Here is a 15,619-nt window from a genome sequence, read left to right on the forward strand (position 1 = left end):
TGATGCCACCGCTGATCTGAGGGAGGCAGAGCTCAGGAGGTAATGCTCCCTTGCTTGCTGCTCACCTCCTGCTGTGCCTCCTGGTTCCTAACAGGCCGGGGACTGGTTCTGTCCGCAGCCTGGGGCTTAAGGACCCCTGAGGGAACCAGACGAAAATGCTCGTATTAGTTGGTGAAAAGTGGTATCAGGAAGTTATTACAATAATCCAGCCATGGTGATAGTGGTGTGGGCCAGAGTGGTGGAGATCGAGGTGATGAAAACAACAATGAATTCTGTGCGTATTTTAGAAGTAGAATCATAAGATTTGTAGATACATTAGTTTTGGAGTGTGAGGTCAAAGGCGTTTTGAGCAACTTGTAAGAAACCATTTTTAAGGCGGAAGTCAGGAATTTTGTTTTTTGTATGTTGAATTTGAAATCCTTATTAAACATCCAAGTGGAGAGGCTGCATAGACAATTAGATTTAGACCCTGAGGTTCGGGAAGGAAGTCCAATGGGCTAGAGATATAAATTTGAGAGTTGTCAACCTAAAATAATAAAAAAGGTAAGAATCTAGTTTAAAAGAAGTTTATTCAAGCATAAAGGTTGAAGATGGCTACCTGGGAGCATAGATTCAAGTTACCCTAAATATACACTCTGATTAGCAGCAGTTATGAGTGGGTTTTTAAAGGAAAAAGAGGCAGCTTCTAAGTTGTTTACTAAGAATTTACATTAAAATTACATTAGCTATTGATTGGCTATAAACTATTCTTTGTATCACAGATTCCAGGAACATGAAGATAATGGGTGAGGCTGCTAGTCAGGAACAAAATGTCTAAACAATTTCCCCCAAGCAAACTCTTGTCTCTCTGGGCCTGATAAGTTTTTGCATACTTCACATAGCTCAGACAGCTCAGAGCTGTCTGAGCTATTATCTTTTCTCAGAGTTCTGAGGGTGGTGGTGGTATTTAAATCCATGACATTGTAATCACCCAATACGTTCTTCCTGCCCACTGCACAGACAAAATCAATTCATAGAGACCATGGCATTACAATAAAGAATTTAATTGACATGAGATTGGTCATGGAGATGGAGTTATTACTCAAAATCTTCCCCAAAATTCAGAGGGTAGGGTTTTTCAAGAATAGTTTGGCTAAGATCTGAGAGCTATAGTCAAAACAAAACAAAAGAAAACACACACACACACACACACACACACACACACACACAGTTTGGCAGGCAGGAGGCTGGAGGAATGGGTGCTGCTGATTGGTTGGGAATGCAATTATAGGGGTGTGGAAAATGGTCCCCCTGCACTGAGCCTGCTTCTGGGTAGAGGCCACAGGACTGGTTGAGCCAAGAGTCAAAGGTCTCAGTGGGGTCGTCAGCCATCCGAAATGCAGAAGCCTGAAAGATTATCTTAAAAGGCCAATCTTAGGTTCTACAATAGTGAACTGGGGAAGCTGCAAATCTAGTGACCTCTGGAATAGTGGCTGGTAATCATTTAACTTAACGAAGCCTATGTCTTAGCAGAATTCAAGCTCCTCTTATCCTTCTAACCTGGTGGCTTTTCATTAGTTTTACAAAAGTGGTTTAGTTTTGGGGAGGGGCTATTATCACTTAAACAGTAAAGTTAGCTTGGTGCAAGCCCAGGAATGACCAAGGGCAGTTTTGGAGGTTAAACATGAGAAAGGAAAATCCCAGATTCACTGAGCCAAAGGGAAAAGTCAAGCTGGGAACTGGGTCACACAAACCTGCCTCCCATTTGGTTCCTAAATAAGATAGCTACAAAGATAAAAGCTATATACTTCCCTCACATTTTACCCACAAGGAAATTCCTTTTAGGCCCAAAGATCTTTACTCTAAAACAGTTCTGTTGAATTTCAGCCTGACAATGTAAGTTGATATCTTCACAGGTATGGGACATAGGACAGAACTCAAAGTCTTCCCTCTCCTCACCTGAGACAAATGCGTATCTGATTGCTTCCTCTGCACTATTGTCTACATTATCTTATGTAAAAATACAGATTAACTGAGCCAGACTAAGCCATGAATATTTCCTCCACTCCCAACTCACATGAAAATTGTGTATTCAAAAGGATGCAACTGTTTTATCTTTTTATCTACTGACACAATTTAAAAATATTTCTTGGCTGGGTGCGGTGGCTCACGCCTGTAATCCCAGCACTTTGGGAGGCCAGGCAGGCAGATCACGAGGTCAGGAGTTTGAGAACAGCCTGGCCAGTATGGTGAAACCTCATCTTTACTAAAAATACAAAAATTAGCTGGGCGTGGTGGCACGTGCCTGTAGTCCCAGCTACTTGGGAGACTGAGGCAAGAGAATCGCTTGGAGTTGGAGGTTGCAGTGAGCCGAGATTGCGCTGCTGCACTCCAGCCTGGTGACAGAGCGAGACTCCTAAATGATTGAGACTTGCCTTGATCGTGTTCTTTGATTTACAGAGTCAAGATGGGGACTGGTTAGATCAGATGTCTCTCAGTCATAATTTTCTCACTGTTAGAATTTTTGCAAAAGAAGTTTCAAGACCTCAAGAGATGAAGTGAGAGGCATAAGTTGACAATTGTCAGAGTTCCATCCTTTCCCGCCATTGCAGATTGTTTAGAGATTCTGTTGCTTTGTTTTCCTGAAATTTTTTTTTTGGAGATGAAGTCTTGCTCTTGTCCCCCAGACTGGAGTGCAACAGCACAATCTTGGCTCACTGCAACCTCCGCCTCCCGGGTTCAAGCAATTCTCCTGCCTCAGCCTTCCAAGTAGCTGGGATTACAGACGCCTGCCCCCATGCCCGGCAAATTTTTGTATGTTTAGTAGAGATGGGATTTCGCCATGTTGGCCAGGCTGGTTTCAAACTCCTGACCTCAGATGATCCACCCGCCTCAGCCTCCCAAAGTGCTGGGATTATAGGTATGAACCACCACACCCGACCTTCCTGAATTTTTTAAAGAGAAAGTTGGTGAGCCCAAATTGCACACTGTGATCAGAGGGCACAAAAATTTCTTTGCAAAAGAAATAAAGAAGTGAACCATTTTACAAAACCAAATAATCATCTAAAAGCTTCTTTCATTCATTTGACTGATTTTTTTTTTCAATATAATCTACTTAATGGGAAAGTAGGAGGAGGCAGGAATGCATAAAGTTCTGTTCAGTTGGAAATCGATTTAAAACTCAATGTATCTTCTTGCAGTCACTTAGGCCCAACTCCAGTCTGTTCTTTATAGCAGCAATCTCCAGCCTTTTTGGCACCAGGGACTGGTTTCATGGAAGACAATTTTTCCATGGACTGGGGAGGGAATGGTTTCAGGATGAAACTGTTTCACTTCAGATCAGCAGGCATTAGATGGAGGCTGCAACCTAGATCCCTCGCATGCACGGTTCACGATGGGGTTCATGTTCCTATGAGAATCTAATGCTGCTGTTGGTCTGGCAGGAGATGGAGCTCAGGTGGTAATGCTCACTTGCCTGCTGCTCACCTCCTGCTGTGTGGCCGGGTTCCTAAAAGGCCATGGACCTGTACCAGTCTGTGGCTCAGAGGTTGGGGACCCCTGCTCTACAGTACAGCCAAAGTGATCTTTTCCACATACAACCTTGTTCGTGTCTACTACCTTCCTCTGCCCCACCCCTGAAGATATTTAAATGGCTTTTGATGACACTTAGGATAAAGCATAAAACATTTAATGTGGTATACAAAAATCTGCATAGACTAGACCCTACCTGCCTCCTCAGTCTCACCATGCCCCTCCTAGTCATACTGGCCTCATCTTAGGTCTTCCATCGAGCAGTACTCCTTTTTTGCCTCAGGGAATTTGCACATGCTATTCCAATCATACCTTCCCAACAGTCCCCCAAAGTCTTAACTCATTCCAGCATTAACTCAAAAGTCCAAGTTCAAAGTCTGATCTGAGACAAGGCAAGTCCCTTTCACCTACAAGCCTGTAAAATCAAAAACAAGTTAGTTACTTCCAAGATACAATGGGGGTACAGGCATTGGGTAAATTTTCCCACTCCACATGGGAGAAATTGGCTAAAACAAAGGGGCCACAGGCCCCATGCAAGTCTGAAACCTGGTTGGGCAGTCATTAAATATTAAACCTCTTAAATAATCTCCTTTGACTCCATGTCTCACATCCAGTGCATGCTGATTGAAGAGGTGAGCTCCTAAGGCTTTGGGCAGCTCTGTCCCTGTGGCTCTGCAGGGTACAGTCCCAAAGGCTGCTTTCATGGGCTGGAGTTGAGTGCCTGAAGCTTTTCCAGGTCCAGGGTGCAAGCTGTTGATGGATCTACCATTCTGGGGTCTGGAGGACAGTGGCCCTATTCTCAGATCCACTAGGTAGTGCCCCAGTGGGGACTCTGTGTGGATGCTCCAACCCCACATTTCCCTTTTGCACTGCACTAGTAGAGGTTCTCCGTGAGGGCTCCGCCCATGCAGCAGACTTCTGACTGGACATCCAGTCATTTCCATACATCCTCTGAAATCTAGGCATAGGTTTCTAAACCTCAACTCTTGGCTTCTGCACACTTGCAGGCCCAACACCACATAAAAGCTACCAGGGTTTGGGGCTTGCACCCTCTGAAGCAATGGCCCAAGCTGTACCTTGGCCCCTTTTAGCCATGAGCTGGAGTGGGTGGGACACAGAGCACCATGTCTTGAGGCTGCACACAGCAGTAGAGCCCTCGGCCTGCCTAGCCCAGGAAACTATTTTTGCCTCCTAGGCCTCTAGGTCTGTGATGGGAGGGGCAGTTCTGAAGACCTCTCAAATTCCCTGGAGACGTTTTTCCCCATTGTCTCAGCTATTAACATTCGGCTCCTTGTTACTTGTGCAAATTCCTGCAGCCTGCTCGAATTTCGCCCTGGAAAATGGGTCTTTGTTTTCTACTGCATGGTCAGGCTGCAAATTTTCCAAACTTTTATGCTCTGCTTCCCTTTTAAACATAAGTTCCAATTTCATATCATCTCCTTGTGAACGCATATGACCGTTTGCTTTCAGAAAAAGCCATGTGACATCTTGAATGCTTTGGTGCTTAGAAATGTCTTCTACTAGATACCCTAAATCATCTGTCTCAAGTTTAAAGTTCCACAGATCTCTAGGGCAGGGGCAAAATGCTGTCAGTCTCTTTGCTAAAGCATAGCAAGAGTGACCTTTGCTCCAGTTCCCAATAAGTTCTTCGTCTCCATCTAAGACCATCTCAGCCTGGACTTCATTGTCCATATCACTATCAGCATTTTGGTCAGAATCATTCAACAATTCTCTAGGAAGTTCCAAACTTTCCCACATCTTCCCCATGTCTTCTTCTGAGCCCTCCAAACTGTTCTGACCTCTGCCTGTTACCCAGTTCCACACTTGCTTCAACATATTCAGGTATCTTTATAGCAGTGCCCCATTCCCAGTACCAATCTTCTGTATTAGTCCATTTTCACACTTCGATAAAGAACTACCTGAGACTGGGTAATTTATAAAGAAAAGATGTTTAATTGACTCACAGTTCTGCATGGTTTGGGAGGCCTCAGGAAATTTACAATCATGGTTGATACAATTAGGCTTTGTTTCCACCCACATCTCTTCTTGAATTGTAGTTCCCATAATCCCCATGTGTTGTAGGAGGGACCCAGGGGGAGGTAATTTAATCGTGGATGCGGTTACCTCTATGCTGTTCTTGGGATAGTGAGTGAGACTCATAAGCTCTGATGGTTTTATAAGCATCTGGCACTTCCCCTGCTTGCATTTGTCTCTCCTGCTGCCATGTGAAGAAGGATATGTTGGCTTCCATTTCCACCATGATTGTAAGTTTCCTGAGGCCTCCCCAGCCATGCAGAACTGTGTCAATTAAACCTCTTTCCTTTATAAATTACCTAGTCTCAGATATTTCTTCATAGCAGTGTGAGAAGGGACTAATACAATGGTGGACAGCAAAGGAGAAGCAAGCACCTTCTCCACAAGGCAGCAGGAGAGAGAGAGAGCAAAGAAGGAACTGCCAAACACTTATAAACATTAGACCTCATGAGAACTCACTATCACTAGAACAGCATGAGGGAAACCATCCCCATGATCCAATCACCTCCCACCAGTCCCTCCCTCAACACGTGATGATTACAATTTGAGATGAGATTTGGGTGGAGACACACAGCTCAACCATATCACTCCTTTTTTTCATTTATAATTTTTAAAATATCACTAATTCTTCCCCCTCTACTCACTGGAATTTGTACATCTTGCTTCTCTTCTTTTATTGGTTACTATAGAAATTACAGAATGGATCATTAACTCGTTAAAGTCTAATATTAATCAGTATCTTTATCATTTTCCTAAACAATACATAAACCTTTCAAATCTGTCTGGTCATTTTTAATAATCCCTTGTTCCTTGCCTATATGAATTTTTATGAATATATAATACCATGTATCTGTCATGGCACATTGTACATAATAGTTTCACTGCCCTAAAAATCTGTGCTTTACCTATTCATCCCAAACCAGCCTCCTCCCACACCCATAGTAACCATTGATTTTTGACTGTCTCTACAGTGTTGCTTTTTCCAGAATGTCATATAGTTGGAATTACACAAGATGTTGCCTTTCCGTTGTTTTTTTTTTTCACTTAGCAACATGCACTTAAGGTTTGTCTGTGTCTTTTCATGGCTTGACAGCTCACTTCTTTTAATCAGTGAATAATATCCCATTGTCTGGATGTACCTTCTTTTTTTTTTTAACCCGTTCACCAATTGAAGGACATCTTGGTTGCTTCCAAATTTTGGCACTTATGAATAAAGTTCCTATGAACATTCATGTGCAGGTTTTTATGTGGACATAAATTATGTTTTTTATTTCATCTTTTATTTTCTTAAATATTTTATACAGGCTTATTTTATTTTCCCTATATGATAATTCCAATATTTGAAGTTTCTGGGGGACTAAATCATTTTTTTGTTGTTGTTGTTCACTGACTCATGGTGGCTTAATCTCCCTGTAATTTTTTATTGTAAGTTTGTTTTATTGAATTTAAATCAATGGAAATTCCAAGGGCCTACACTTAGGATGCTTTCCTTCAGAAGGACTTTTATATACCTCTGCTAAAAGCCAGATGGCATCTGGACCACTTTAGTGCGCCCTTCAAGGATCCTGGAGCTTCAGCTTCCTCATATTGCCATGGCTCCAGGTTTAGCTTCTCATTCGCAGAACTGGTTTTGGCATTTGCAACATAGTGAAAACTCCCATATCTAATTTTTTAAAAAATAGAAATTAATACAGAAGAATATGACTTCAAAGGTATAGAATTTTAAAACTATCAATATCACCAACCATAAATGAGAAGATTCGTACATTTGACTATATTAAAATAGAGAACTTTTGTTTGCCAAAAGATAGCATGAAATAAGCAAAAAAGCAAGATACAGAGTACAAGATATTTGCCACATGTATAATTGATAAAGAATAGCCTCCAGGATATATGAAAACTCTTTCAGATCAATAATAGACAATCACATTGAAAAAAATGAGCAAAGACTTGAACAGAAGAAAATATAAATGGTCAATAAATGTGCAAATATGCTCAGTCTCTTTATTAATTAGGGAAATGCAAGTATAACCACAGTGAGATACCATTAACTGTCCTCTAGATTGGCTAAAATTCAACAGTTTGATAACACCAATTGTTGGCAAGGGTGTGATGCGGCAGAAACTCTTCAGACTGCTGTTGGTTAATTGGTGTGTTCAGTTTGGGAAACAATTTGGCATTATCTAGTAAAGTTGAAGATACATATATCCCGTGATGGTTATTCTACTGCCAGGTCGATGACCTTAAAGACCTCCTAGGATACGTGCATCAGGATATTCAAAGCAGCATTGTTCATCATACCCCACACTGAATACAACACAATGTCTACCACAGTAAAATAAATAAATACATCATGGTACATTCCTATGATGGGATACTTTAACAGCAATGCAAATGAACAAATTGCAGTTCTACTCAACAACATGGATGAATCTCATAAACAAAATATTGAATGACAGAAGTAAGGCACAAAAGAATATACACAGTATGATCCATTCATCTAAAGTTCAAAATGAGGCCAAATGAAATGATGTTATTTAGGGATACAGACCCAGGTGGTAAAACTGTATAGAAAAGCCAAGAAAATGATTATCACAAAAGTCAGGATAGTGGATACCTCTGATGAAGATAGAGGAGTTTATGACCAAGAGGGGGCAAATAGCAGGGACTGGGAGAGGGTATGAGGAGGGGTTCTGGGAGTAGGAAATGTTTTATTTCCTCACGTTGGTATGGTTCTGTAGGTTTTCCTTTCATGATGATTCATCAACATGTGTATTTATGTTTATGTCAGTTATATTTCATAATTGTTTTAAACAAAGGAATGATCAGCACAAGGAGAGGCAGAGGTATGACATCCAGGAAAAGTGCACAGGTAGCTTCACCATTGTTGGTGATGTTCTTAAGTTAGGTGTGGATTCATGAGTGTTCATTTTTATGCTCATAACTTACATATACTTTATATGTTAGATACATCTTATATGTTAAATATGCATAAGCAATTTATAATAAATTAAAAGCAGAGAGGAATCCTGATAGTAGGAAATAGGATGGTTTGCATCAGGATTGTCATCTAGGGAGCTATCGTATAGTTAATCTGGACATAATAAGAATGTTAGAGACTGGAGTCACTGCCATCTCTTTCAGGGAAGCCCTATTGACAGACAGGGGCCATATTTTCCACCATATTATTCTCATTCCCCTGACTACATACATAGATGCTAAGACTATACAGCAAAACCATGAAATGTTTATCACAAAAGTCAGGATAGTGGATACTTCTGAACTGGAGGTGGGCACCCCTCTTTCTTATCTTTTTGTCTTCATAGAAAAGGCACAAAAAGACGTATGTACTAACGAAATTTCCAGGTTCCTAAATAATGGAGACTAACTCTTGGTTAGTTAGAGAGAAAATGAATTTATTGAAAGGACATTAGATAGCTCACAAAATTGATGGAAAAGCTGAAGAATGAGGCTTGGAACTTGGAAAGGAGCCATGGGAAATTAGGCAGCCAGAAATAGAGACCAAATCAATACACATGAAGCATCTGGTTAGTATCCAACTGCGTCTGTCATTGGCACAACCACCATTGGACATTAGACAGTACCCTTATTGCTTCCGCTTCCACCTCTGGAAAGATTCTAAGTGCCATTTGCTTCTTTCTGTTACTCCAGAATCAAGGTCTTATGTAGGAGTGTCTGATTGGAAGGTCCTGTGCCCAAATTCTAGAGATAAGGGATCTGGAAAAGGGGATATTTGTCCATACTTGAGCTTCTTTATTGGAATTTTTTCCAAATAGGAAGTGTGTTTAGATACTAGGAGGCCAAAAATGAAAAACTCCTATCACAGGGAATATTAGAAATAAACATATCTGGCCTCTGCCTATTCACAGCGAGGAGAAAAGATTAATAGGATCAGTTAAGATCTGTGAAATTCACAGGGCCATGCTTTTACTTGGAGACAAGGGATTCTGCATAGTCACTGAACTGAAAGGCAGCCAGGCTTTCTCTTCCTTCTGCTTTGCAGTGCACCACTCTTTCTCTTTTCTAGTCTTTCTGCCTGTGATTGGCAGTGGGAACTTGGGTGGAATTCTGATCAGTCCTGTCAGGCCAGGAAGCTATCTTCAATTCAGGAAGGTGAGATGTGACCCTGCTGCCGTCTCCAAACTGGCCAGCATCAGAGAACTCTTCAAGGGTATGTTTTTGGGTGCCTGACCAACCATGAAGACAACTGACATTTGGGCCGGGCATGGTGTAATCCCAGCACTTTGGGAGGCCAAGGCAGGAGGATCGCATGAGCTCAGAAGTTTGAGGCCAGCCTGGGCAACATAGTAAGACTTTGTCTCTACAAAACATAAAAATATTAGCTGGATGTAGTGGTACATGTCTATAGTCCCAGCTACTTGAGAGGCTGAGGCAGGAGGATGGCTTGAGCTGGGGAGATTGAAGTTGCAGTGGATGGCAGGCAACAGAGCAAGATCCCATCTCAAAAAAAAAAAAAAAAAAAAAAGACAGCTGACATTTGGATTCTTGTTTGGCTGATGATCTAGTTTTTCTGTCATGCAAAACCCTGGAGGAAAAGAGGGATGGGTGATAGGATTCAGACTCTAAATTCCACCCTAAACTTCCAGTTAGTGGTCCCTTAGACTGGCTGGTGATACAACATAATATGAAATGGCTATATCAGATTCATCTCTTTGAGAATCTGAACTTGGAAGAACTGAGCCCTCAGCAGATGTGGGGAGAGAAGAGACATATGTGAGAGGCTGTGTGATAGTTGCCTTAGTATTTGATGACTCTGCGATCAGCTGCAGGCCATAGTCTCCCTACAAATAGTTAATGAACACACTAATGAAGTTCAATCACATTTATGAATAAACACTGATTAAAACAATGAGATAGATGTCTTCCTCTTCTTCTTTTTCTTTTCTTATTCAAAGTGTCAGTGACACTGTTGGCAGGGGTATAAGAACAGTTGTGTTCTTACACTTTGCTACTGAAAGTATAGATTGATAGACTTTCTGGAAGACAGCTTGGAAATACATAAATGCATACCGAAACTTTAAAATTATGCGTGTCCTTTGACTCAACAATTACACTTCTTGGAACTTTTTTATTTTTATCTGTTTTAGAGATAGGATATTGCTCTATTGCCCAAGTTGGCTTCAGACTCCTGGGCTCAAGTGATTCTCTCACCTCAGCCTTCTGATAACTGGGACTACAGGCAAACGCCACTGCACCCAGCCATTGGAATTTATCCTAAAGAAAGAATTTAGGATGTGAAAAAAGATTTAGTTATAAAAGTTCATTCATCACTATGCTATTTACAATAAGGATATTTCCAAACTGTTGGAAACAATCTAAATGTCCAGCAGTATAGACTGACTAAATTATGATGGACGCTTAAAATAGTATATTCAGCCATTAAAAATGGTTTTGCAGAAACTTACTTTTAAATGAGGCTTCTGAGTCAAAAACAAAAACAATTAATCATTCATAGCAAAAGCAGCAGCCCAAGCAACATCCTATGTTAGTTTCCAAGGGTCATCGTGAGGGCGAGATGGTACCTGCACATGCAGTAGGGTGCATTACAGGAGAGGAGCCCTGTAAAAATTAGGAAACTCTGATCTTATATATAACTGCCAGAGACCTGCCCATCATCCCCTCCAGAGAGAGAGAAACCTTAGTTTACTCTGGAATGTAAGCAAGTCTTGTCCAGAAAGGGAGGAAGAAGAGTTCTTTATCTTTACTGTCCTGGACCATCTCCAGGGAGGTAAACATCTCTACGCTTTGCTATCCTGAGATGTCTCCTTATATAAGTATTCTTGAATTGTTTGCAATTGCCTTTGATCAGAGGACCTGAGCCATGCAGAAAAGTGAGATGTTCAGGGTAAATCTTCTAACATTGTTTATATGTGAAGGGCATAAGAGTGTTTATGAAACTGTCAATTTTTTTTCTCAGTTTGAAAAAGTTTTTATGTTTTATTTCCTATTTTTTAGAGACAGGGTCTTTCTCTGTTGCCCAGGTTAGAGTACAGTGGCATAATCACAGCTCACTGCAGCCTTGAACGCCTGGGCTCAAGCCTCAGCCTCTCAAAGTGCTGGGATTATAGGCATGAGCCACCATGCCTGGTTTTGAAAAAGTTTTAAGAGAAAGTTTGGGAAAATAATATTGCATAGATGTATTTGACATGGACGTTGTTTAGAATATGCTAAGTAAAAAAGTGGATTATACATGGCATGTAGTAAGATCCCATTTTGTAACAATTAGGTACAGGTATTTGTCTATGGCGAAAAAAATCTGGAAGAGGGTATACCAATATATTACTAATGTTTATTTTTGGGTGAGAGACAGCATCATTTATTTTAAAATGTTCTTTCTGTTTTGCTTTTTCTCCAATGAATGTAGTAGTTTTTGTGATTAAAATTTCTTTCTCTTTCTTTTCTTTTCTTTTTCTTTCTTTTTTTCTTGACAGGATCTCACTCTGTTGCCCAGGCTGGAGTACAGTGGTGCAATCATAGCTCACTGCAGCCTTGAACTCCCAGGCTAAAGCAATCCTTCTGCCTCAGCCTCCTGAGTAGCTGGGACTACAGGTGCATACCACCACATCTGGCTAATTTTTAAATTTTTTGTAGAGACAGAGTCTCCATATGTTGCCCAGCTGCTCTTGAACTCCTGGGCTCAAGTGATCCTCCTTCCTTGGCCTCCCAAAGTGCTGGGATTACAGGCATGAGTCACTGCACCTGGCCTTAAATTTTTTCTTTGTATCAGAAACTATAATTCCTCTTTTTCTTTCTATCTTCTATTGAGGGTAGATATCAGTAATATGGGTTTTTTGTTTTTCGTTTTTTATTTTTGCTAGTTTAGCTAAATCTTGGATAAACTTAAACTTCCCTATATGAGGGAAGAGAAGAGGGTAAGAGGAAAATAACAATACTAAGAGAGAGGATGGAGGCCGGGCAAGGTGGCTCACACTTGTAGTCTCAGCACTTTGGGAGGCTGAGACAGGTGGGCTGCTTGAGTCCAAGAATTTGAGACTAGCCTAGGCGACATGGTAAAACCCCATCTTTACAAAAAATACAAAAATTCGCCAGGTGTGGTGGTGGGCACCTGTAGTACCAGCTACTCAGGGGACTGAGGTAGGAGGATAGCTTGAGCCCAGGAGGTCGAGGCTGCAGTGAGCCTTGAGTGGGCCACTGTACTCCACTGCACCAGACAAAACCAGAGAGAGCATGGGGGAAAAGTAAAAACAGGGAAACTTGGGAGAAGACGCAGGTCTTGCGGGGGTTTGAAGCGAAATGCTGATTGATATAAACTCCTTTATCCACATCCCTTACAAAGTCAGTAAATTCTTTGATGTTTTTGTATGAGTGGAATTTTTAGTGGGAACCTCAGAGAAAAGGAAGAGGAGACAATAGTAATACAGGTTGCATTTTGGGTGTTGTATAGGAGCTTCAAATGAATGTGCTTAGCTATATTTAGATTAAATGATCACCTAGAATAGTGGTTCTCAAACTCTTAAAAGTTATTGAAGATCCTAAAGAACTTTTTCTAATGTGACTTAGAACTCTGTATTATTTATCATATTAGAAATTAGAACTAAGAAATGTAAAATCACAAGAAAATATAAGCCCTCAGAATGATGACATCGTTACACATCGGGTAGACTGTGGAAAACTCCCTTCTACATTTGTTGGTGAAAGAGGGTGAAAAAGACAAATAACAAGTTAGCATTATTATTAAAATAGTATTGACTTCATGTTCTCCCTAAAATGCTCTTGGAGTTCCAAACCACACTTTGAGAACCACTGACCTAGAAAATTAATATTTTGTGAGGTAGGATATTGACTTCTACTTTTGCCCCATTTTCTCTTTTCTCTCTAGTGTTCTGTTGTTTGTATATTGGACCTCTTCTGATTCTTTTATCTTTTCTCTTCCGTTGTTCATTGTCGTCTTCTTGTTTTTCTTCCCCTCCCCCCACTCCTTCTCCTCCTCCTTCTTATTTTTTCTTCTTCCTTTTTCTTCTTTCTTCTTCCTCTTCTCCTTCCTCCTCCTCCCTTCCTAATCTTCCTCTTCCTGCTTCTCCTTCTCCTCCTTGTCCTCCTCCTCTTCCTTTTTTTCTGAGACAGGGTCTTACTGTGTCACCCAGGCTGGAGTGCAGTGGTACAACCACAGTTCACTGCAACCTTGACCTCCTGGGCTCAAGTGATCCTCCTACTTCAGCCTCCCAAGTGGTTGGAACTACAGGCACACACCACCACACCTGGCTAATTTTTTTTTAAAATTTTTTGTAGAGATGGGGTTTCATTATGTTACCCAGGCTGGTCTTGAAATCTTGGGCTCAGTTGATCCGCCTGCCTTGGCCTCCCAAAGTGCTGGGATTACAGGTGTCAGCCACTGTGTCTGGCCTCTTTTTTTATTTCTTCCTGGGAGATTTCTATAATTATGTTTTCCAACCTAATTCTTTGAATGCTTCTTTAATTTTTCATTTTTATTTTTTGTATATAGCATCCTGTTTGGTTTTGGTTATAATATTTTCTTACATTTCTTTGAGGATATGAATTATTGTTTTCCTCTCCTCCCTATATGATCTCTATTTCTTCCAAGTTCTTTTTAATGCTTGTTGTCCTCTTTGTCTTTTGTGTTAGAAAATTTTCCTCAAATATCTGATGTTATTTAGTTGTTTGCCTGTATTTAAGAGTGAAGCACTAAAAACTGAAACTGTGTGACTAGCTGGGGCCTGTTTACTGTGGGCCTTGCTGTAGAATGCTCATAGTCATTAGAATGACCTTAGCACTATCTGACAAATCCATGATAATGCAGAATTCAGTTGGATGTCATTTAATGTCCACAGGGGTGTGACCCTACCATAAAGAAGGGCATGAAAACATTTTGGGATTCTACCAACTCCAAAAAGGTTTTAACAGACTGTGATGGTTAATATTGAGTGTCAACTTGATTGGATTGAAGGATGCAAAGTATTGTTCCTGGGTGTGTCTGTGAGGGTGTTGCCAAAGGATATTAACATTTGAGTCAGTGGACTGGGAGAGGCAGACCCACCCTCAATCAGCTGCCAGCGCTATCTAATCAGCTGCCAGGGTGGCTAGGATAAAAGCAGGAGGAGGAAAGTGGAAGGACTAGACTGGCTTAGTCTTCTAGCCTCCATCTTTCTCCTGTACTGGATGTTTCCTGCCCTCGAACATCAGACTCCAGGGTCTTCAGCTTTTGGACTCTTGGACTTACACCAGTGGTTTGCTGGGGGCTCTTGGGCCTTTGGCCGCAGACTGAAGGCTGCACTGTCAGCTTCCCTACTTTTGAGGTTTTGGGACTTGGACTGGCTTCCTGGCTCCTCAGCTTGCAGACGGCCTATTGTAGGATTTCATCTTGTGATTATGTGAGCCAATACTCCCTAATAAACTCCCTTTCACATACACATTTATCCTATTAGTCCTGTCCCTCTAGAGAACCTTGACTAACACACAGACTTAAATAAGAATCCTGAGGATCCAATGGAATGACCATAAGTATCTTTACAGGTAGTTGGAAAACATTACATATCTAAGGAGAATTGAAGAAATGTAAAACCAAGTAGTGATGAAAGATGTTAGCTACAATATTTTTTTTGAGACAGGTTTTCACTCTGTCACTCAGGCTGGATACAGTGGCACGATCATGGCTCACTGCAGCGTCAGCCTCCTGGGCTCAGATAATTCTCCCATCTTAGCCTCCCGAGTAGCTGAGACTACAGGCACACACCACCACACGCAGCAGTTTTTTTGTATTTTTATTTGGGACAGTGTTTCACCATGTTGCCCAGGCTGGTCTCGAACTCCTGGGTTCTAATGATTCACCTGCCTTGGCCTCTCAGTGCTGGGATTACTGTGCCTGTCCTAGCTACAATCTTATTTGGGGTTGCAAACTCCAGGAATAAAGGAATGTTTAGGACTGAAACTCAAGAACTGGATTTTAGAATCCAAAATGTAGTGACTACAGAAAGGAACTTAGCTTGGCAATCAGAGTCACAAGAAATATTTCCAGGGTGTCTTATAATTCCAAGTCTCTTGCTCAGCTGAAGTG

At 41.2% G+C, this 15,619-nt stretch overlaps 1 long non-coding RNA gene across 4 annotated transcripts in view; it reads left to right on the top strand.

Moving 5' to 3' along the window:
- The window catches only part of LOC129033025 (uncharacterized), a 76,240-nt gene that overhangs the window by 1,160 nt on the left and 59,461 nt on the right, over nucleotides 1-15,619 (top strand). The gene's annotated exons all lie outside the window — the stretch shown is intronic.

Source organism: Pongo pygmaeus, chromosome 2 (assembly GCF_028885625.2).
Source record: "Pongo pygmaeus isolate AG05252 chromosome 2, NHGRI_mPonPyg2-v2.0_pri, whole genome shotgun sequence".
Lineage (NCBI taxonomy): Eukaryota > Metazoa > Chordata > Mammalia > Primates > Hominidae > Pongo > Pongo pygmaeus.